Source organism: Heterodontus francisci, unplaced genomic scaffold (assembly GCF_036365525.1).
Source record: "Heterodontus francisci isolate sHetFra1 unplaced genomic scaffold, sHetFra1.hap1 HAP1_SCAFFOLD_63, whole genome shotgun sequence".
NCBI classification, from domain to species: domain Eukaryota; kingdom Metazoa; phylum Chordata; class Chondrichthyes; order Heterodontiformes; family Heterodontidae; genus Heterodontus; species Heterodontus francisci.
In genome coordinates this window covers 7,148,528-7,156,187 of record NW_027142037.1, presented here as the reverse complement: position 1 = coordinate 7,156,187, position 7,660 = coordinate 7,148,528, and positions in this window count along the sequence as shown.

Genomic DNA, 7,660 nt, shown 5'->3' with positions numbered 1-7,660 from the left:
TGTCTTTGTTACTTGGTGTAAGTGTGTGTCTGTGTTACTGTGAATCAGTGTATGTCTTTGTTACTTGGTGTAATTGTGTGTCTTTGTTACTTGGTGTCAGTGTGTGACTGTGTTCCTGGGTGTCAGTGTATGTCTTTGTTACTTGGTGTAAGTGTATGTCTGTGTTACTTGGTGTCAATGTATGTCAAAATACTTGGTGTAGGTGTATGTCTGTGTTACTTGCTGTCAGTGTGCGTCTGTGTTACTGGGTATCTGTGTATGTCTGTGTTACTTGGTGTCAGTGTATGTCAAAATACTTGGTGTAGGTGTATGTCTGTGTTACTTGGTGTAAGTGTATGCCTGTGTTACTTGGTGTCAGTGCGTTTTCCTGGGTGTCCGTGTGCGTATGTGACACTAGGTGTCAGTATTTAGTTTAGTTTGGAGATACCGCACTGAAACAGGCCCTTCGGCCCACCGAGTCTGTGCCGACCATCAACGAACCACTTATCGCAATCCTACACGAATCGCATATTCCAATAACATCACCACCGGTCCCTATATATTTCCCGACCACCTACCTATACTAGGGGCAATTTATAATGGCCAATTAACCTACCAACCTGCAAGTCTTTGGCATGTGGGCGGAAACCGGAGCACCCGGAGGAAACCCACGCAGACACAGGGAGAACTTGCAAACTCCGCACAGGCAGTACCCAGAATCGAACCCGGGTCCCTGGAGCTGTGAGGCTGCAGTGCTAACCACTGCGCCACTGTGCCGCCCAGTGTGTATCTGTGATACTGTGTGTCAGTGTATGTCTTTGTTACTTGGTGTCAGTGTGTGTCTGTGTTACTGGGTGTCAGTTTGTTTGTTTGTCTTACTGGGTGTCAGTGTGTGTCTGTGTTACTTGGTGTAAGTGTCTGTCTTTGTTACTTGGTGTCCGTGTGTGTCTGTGTTACTGGGTGTCAGTGCATGTCTTTGTTACTTGGTGTAAGTGTGTGTCTGTGTTACTGGGTATCAGTGTGTGTCTTTGTTACTTGGAGTAAGTGTATGTCTGTGTTACTGGGTATCAGTGTATGTCTTTGTTACTGGGTATCAGTGTATGTCTTTGTTACTGGGTGTCAGTGTGTGTCTTTGTGACTTGGTGTCAGTGTGTATCTGTGTTACTGGGTATCAGTGTATGTCTTTGTGACTTAGTATCAGTGTATGTCTTTCTTACTGGGTGTCTATGAGTGTCTGTGTTACTGGGTATCAGTGTTTGTCTTTGTGACTTGGTATCAGTGTATGTCTTTGTTACTGGGTGTCAGTGTGTGTCTGTGTTACTGGGTATCAGTGTATGTCTTTGTGACTTGGTATCAGTGTATGTCTTTGTTCCAGGGTGTCAGTGTGTGTCTGTGTTCCTGGGTGTCAGTGTGTGTCTTTGTGACTTGGTGTCAGTGTATGTCTTTGTTACTGGGTGTCAGTGTGTGTCTTTGTGACTTGGTGTCATTGTATGTCTTTGTTACTTGGTGTAAGTGTGTGTCTGTGTTACTGTGAATCAGTGTATGTCTTTGTTACTTGGTTTAAGTATGTGTCTTTGTTACTTGGTGTAAGTGTATGTCTGTGTTACTGGGTATCAGTGTATGTCTTTGTTACTGGGTGTCAGTGTGTGTCTTTGTGACTTGGTGTCAGTGTTTATCTGTGTTACTGGGGGTCATTGTGTGTTTCTGACTGGGTGTCAGTGTCTGTCTTATTTACTTGGTATCAGAGTATATCTTTGTGACTTGGTGTCAGTGTATGTCTTTGTTACTGGGTATCAGAGTATATCTTTGTGACTTGGTGTCAGTGTATGTCTTTGTTACTGGGTATCAGTGTGTGTATTTGTGACTTGGTGTCAGTGTATGTCTTTGTTAATTGGTGTAAGTGTGTGTCTGTGTTACTGGGTGTCAGTGTGTGTCTGTGTTACTGGGGGTCATTGTGTGTTTCTGACTGGGTGTCAGTGTCTGTCTTTGTTACTTGGTATCAGAGTATATCTTTGTGACTTGGTGTCAGTGTATGTCTTTGTTACTGGGTGTCAGTGTGTGACTGTGTTCCTGGGTGTCAGTGTATGTCTTTGTCACTTGGTGTCAGTGTATGTCTTTGTTACTGGGTGTCAGTGTGTGTCTTTGTGACTTGGTGTCAGTGTATGTCTTTGTTACTTGGTGCAAGTGTATGTCAAAATACTTGGTGTAAGTGTATGTCTTTGTTACTTGGTGTAATTGTATGTCTTTGTTAGTTGGTGTCAGTGTCTGTCTGTGTTACTTGGTTTAAGTATGTGTCTTTGTTACTTGGTGTAAGTGTATGTCTGTGTTACTGGGTATCAGTGTATGTCTTTGTTACTGGGTGTCAGTGTGTGTCTTTGTGACTTGGTGACAGTGTGTATCTGTGTTACTGGGGGTCATTGTGTGTTTCTGACTGGGTGTCAGTGTCTGTCTTTGTTACTTGGTATCAGAGTATATCTTTGTGACTTGGTGTCAGAGTATGTCTTTGTTACTGGGTATCAGAGTATATCTTTGTGACTTGGTGTCAGTGTATGTCTTTGTTACTGGGTATCAGTGTGTGTCTTTGTGACTTGGTGTCAGTGTATGTCTTTGTTACTTGGTGTAAGTGTGTGTCTGTGTTACTGGGGGTCAGTGTGTGTCTGTGTTACTGGGGGTCATTGTGTGTTTCTGACTGGGTGTCAGTGTCTGTCTTTGTTACTTGGTATCAGAGTATATCTTTGTGACTTGGTGTCAGTGTATGTCTTTGTTACTGGGTATCAGTGTGTGTCTTTGTGACTTGGTGTCAGAGTATATCTTTGTTACTTGGTGTCAGTGTATGTCTTTGGTACTGGGTGTCAGTGTGTGACTGTGTTCCTGGGTGTCAGTGTATGTCTTTGTCACTTGGTGTCAGTGTATGTCTTTGTTACTGGGTGTCAGTGTGTGTCTTTGTGACTTGGTGTCAGTGTATGTCTTTGTTACTTGGTGCAAGTGTATGTCAAAATACTTGGTGTAAGTGTATGTCTTTGTTACTTGGTGTAATTGTATGTCTTTGTTAGTTGGTTTCAGTGTCTGTCTGTGTTACTTGGTTTAAGTATGTGTCTTTGTTACTTGGTGTAAGTGTGTGTCTGTGTTACTGGGGGTCATTGTGTGTTTCTGACTGGGTGTCAGTGTCTGTCTTTGTTACTTGGTATCAGAGTATATCTTTGTGACTTGGTGTCAGAGTATGTCTTTGTTACTGGGTATCAGAGTATATCTTTGTGACTTGGTGTCAGTGTATGTCTTTGTTACTGTGTATCAGTGTGTGTCTTTGTGACTTGGTGTCAGTGTATGTCTTTGTTACTTGGTGTAAGTGTGTGTCTGTGTTACTGGGGGTCAGTGTGTGTCTGTGTTACTGGGGGTCATTGTGTGTTTCTGACTGGGTGTCAGTGTCTGTCTTTGTTACTTGGTATCAGAGTATATCTTTGTGACTTGGTGTCAGTGTATGTCTTTGTTACTGGGTATCAGTGTGTGTCTTTGTGACTTGGTGTCAGAGTATATCTTTGTTACTTGGTGTCAGTGTATGTCTTTGTTACTGGGTATCAGTGTGTGTCTTTTTGACTTGGTGTCAGTGTATGTCTTTGTTACTTGGTGTAAGTGTGTGTCTGTGTTACTGGGGGTCAGTGTGTGTCTGTGTTACTGGGGGTCATTGTGTGTTTCTGACTGGGTGTCAGTGTCTGTCTTTGTTACTTGGTATCAGAGTATATCTTTGTGACTTGGTGTCAGTGTATGTCTTTGTTACTGGGTATCAGTGTGTGTCTTTGTGACTTGGTGTCAGTGCATGTCTTTGTTACTTGGTGTAATTGTGTGTCTTTGTTACTTGGTGTTGTGTGTGTCTGTGTTACTGGGTATCAGTGTATGTCTTTGTCACTTGGTGTCAGTGTATGTCTTTGTTACTGGGTGTCAGTGTGTGTCTTTGTGACTTGGTGTCAGTGTATGTCTTTGTTACTTGGTGTAAGTGTGTGTCTGTGTTACTGTGAATCAGTGTATGTCTTTGTTACTTGGTGTAATTGTGTGTCTTTGTTACTTGGTGTCAGTGAGTGACTGTGTTCCCTGGTGTCAGTGTATGTCTTTGTTACTTGGTTTAAGTGTATGTCTATGTTACTTGGTGTCAGTGTATGTCAAAATACTTGGTGCAGGTGTCTGTCTGTGTTACTTGGTGTAAGTGTCTGCCTGTGTTGCTTGGTGTCAGTGCGTTTTACTGGGTGTCCGTGTGCGTCTGTGACACTAGGTGTCAGTATTTAGTTTAGTTTGGAGATACCGCACTGAAACAGGCCCTTCGGCCCACCGAGTCTGTGCCGACCATCAACGAACCACTTATCGCAATCCTACACGAATCGCATATTCCAATAACATCACCACCGGTCCCTATATATTTCCCGACCACCTACCTATACTAGGGGCAATTTATAATAGCCAATTAACCTACCAACCTGCAAGTCTTTGGCATGTGGGAGGAAACCGGAGCACCCGGAGGAAACCCACGCAGACACAGGGAGAACTTGCAAACTCCGCACAGGCAGTACCCAGAATCGAACCCGGGTCCCTGGAGCTGTGAGGCTGCCGTGCTAACCACTGCGCCACTGTGCCGCCCAGTGTGTATCTGTGATACTGTGTGTCAATGTATGTCTTTGTTACTTGGTGTCAGTGTGTGTCTGTGTTACTGGGTGTCAGTTTGTTTGTTTGTCTTACTGGGTGTCAGTGTGTGTCTGTGTTACTTGGTGTAAGTGTCTGTCTTTGTTACTTGGTGTCCGTGTGTGTCTGTGTTACTGGGTGTCAGTGCATGTCTTTGTTACTAGGTGTCAGTGTATGTCTTTGTTACTTGGTGTAAGTGTGTGTCTGTGTTACTGGGTATCAGTGTGTGTCTTTGTTACTTGGAGTAAGTGTATGTCTGTGATACTGGGTATCAGTGTATGTCTTTGTTACTGGGTATCAGTGTATGTCTTTGTTACTTGGTGTCAGTGTGTGTCTTTGTTACTTGGTGTCAGTGTGTATCTGTGTTACTGCGTATCAGTGTATGTCTTTGTGACTTAGTATCAGTGTATGTCTTTCTTACTGGGTGTCTATGAGTGTCTGTGTTACTGGGTATCAGTGTTTGTCTTTGTGACTTGGTATCAGTGTATGTCTTTGTTACTGGGTGTCAGTGTGTGTCTGTGTTACTGGGTATCAGTGTATGTCTTTGTGACTTGGTATCAGTGTATGTCTTTGTTCCAGGGTGTCAGTGTGTGTCTGTGTTCCTGGGTATCAGTGTATGTCTTTGTGACTTTCTGTCAGTGTATGTCTTTGTTACTGTGTGTCAGTGTGTGTCTTTGTGACTTGGTGTCAGTGTATGTCTTTGTTACTTGATGCAAGTATGTGTCTGTGATACTGGGTATCAGTGTATGTCTTTGTTACTGGGTGTCAGTGTGTGTCTGTGTTCCTGGGTGTAAGTGTGCGTCTGAGTTACTGGGTATCATTGTATGTCTCTGTTACTCCGTGTCAGTTCATGTCTTTGTTACTTGGTGTAAGTGTGTGTCTGTGTTACTGGGGGTCAGTGTGTGTCTGTGTTACTGGGGGTCATTGTGTGTTTCTAACTGGGTGTCAGTGTGTGTCTTTGTTACTGGGTATCAATGTATGTCTTTGTTACTTGGTGTAATTGTATGTCTTTGTTACTTGGTGTCAGTGTATGTGTTTGTGACTTGGTGTCATTGTATGTCTTAGTTACTGGGTGTCAGTGTATGTCTTTGTTACTTGGTGCAAGTGTATGTCAAAATACTTGGTGTAAGTGTATGTCTTTGTTACTTGGTGTAATTGTGTGTCTTTGTTACATGGTGTAAGTGTATGTCTTTTTTAGTTGGTGTCAGTGTCTGTCTGTGTTACTTGGTTTAAGTATGTGTCTTTGTTACTTGGTGTAAGTGTATGTCTGTGTTACTGGGTATCAGTGTATGTCTTTGTTACTGGGTGTCAGTGTGTGTCTTTGTGACTTGGTGTCAGTGTGTGTCTTTGTTTCCTGGTGTAAGTGTGTGTCTGTGTTACTGTGTATCAGTGTATGTCTTTGTTACTTGGTTGCAGTGTATGTCAAAATACTTGGTGTAAGTGTATGTCTTTGTTACTTGGTGTCCGTGTGTGTCTGTGTTACTGGGTGTCAGTGTATGTATTTGTTACTGGGTGTCAGTGTGCATCTGTGTTACTTGGTTTAAGTGTATGTCTTTGTTACTTGGTGTAAGTGTGCGTCTGTGTTACTGGGTATCAGTGTATGCCTTTGTTACTGGGTATCAGTGTATGTCTTTGTGACTTGGTGTCAGTGTATGTCTTTGTTACTGGGTGTCAGTGTGTGTCTTTGTGACTTGGTGTCAGTGTATGTCTTTGTTACTTGGTGTATGTGTGTGTCTTTGTTACTTGGTGTCCGTGTGTGTCTGTGTTACTCGGTGTCAGTGTATGTCTTTGTTACTGGGTGTCAGTGTATGTCTTTGTTACTTGTTGTAAGTGTGTGTCTGTGTAACTGGGTGTAACTTTGTGTCGGTGTTACTGGGTGTCAGTGTATGTCTTTGCTACTTTGTGTAAGTGTATGTCAAAATACTTGGTGTAAGTGGATGTCTGTGTTACTTGGTGTAAGTGTATGTCTTTGTTACTTGGTGTAAGTGTGCGTCTGAGTTACTGGGTATCAGTGTATGTCTTTGTTACTTGGTGTCAGTGTATGTCTTTATTACTTGGTGTCCGTGTGTGTCTGTGTTACTGGGTGTCAGTGTATGTCTTTGTTACTGCGTGTCAGTGTATGTCTTTGTTACTTGTTGCAAGTGTGTGTCTGTGTTACTGGGTATCAGTGTGTGTCTTTGTTACTTGGTGTAAGTGTGTGTCTGTGTTACTGGGTATCAGTGCATGTCTTTGTTACTGGGTATCAGTGTATGTCTTTGTGACTTGGTGTCAGTGTATGTCTTTGTTACTGGGTGTCAGTGTGTGTCTTTGTGACTTGGTGTCAGTGTATGTCTTTGTTACTTGGTGTTAATGTTTGTCTGTGTTACTGGTTATCAGTGTATGTCTTTGTTACTTGGTGTCAGCGTATGTCTTTGTTAGTTGGTGTCAGTGTCTGTCTGTGTTACTTGGTTTAAGTATGTGTCTTTGTTACTTGGTGTAAGTGTATGTCTGTGTTACTGGGTATCAGTGTATGTCTTTGTTACTGGGTGTCAGTGTGTGTCTTTGTGACTTGGTGACAGTGTGTATCTGTGTTACTGGGGGTCATTGTGTGTTTCTGACTGGGTGTCAGTGTCTGTCTTTGTTACTTGGTATCAGAGTATATCTTTGTGACTTGGTGTCAGAGTATGTCTTTGTTACTGGGTATCAGAGTATATCTTTGTGACTTGGTGTCAGTGTATGTCTTTGTTACTGGGTATCAGTGTGTGTCTTTGTGACTTGGTGTCAGTGTATGTCTTTGTTACTTGGTGTAAGTGTGTGTCTGTGTTACTGGGGGTCAGTGTGTGTCTGTGTTACTGGGGGTCATTGTGTGTTTCTGACTGGGTGTCAGTGTCTGTCTTTGTTACTTGGTATCAGAGTATATCTTTGTGACTTGGTGTCAGTGTATGTCTTTGTTACTGGGTATCAGTGTGTGTCTTTGTGACTTGGTGTCAGAGTATATCTTTGTTACTTGGTGTCAGTGTATGTCTTTGGTACT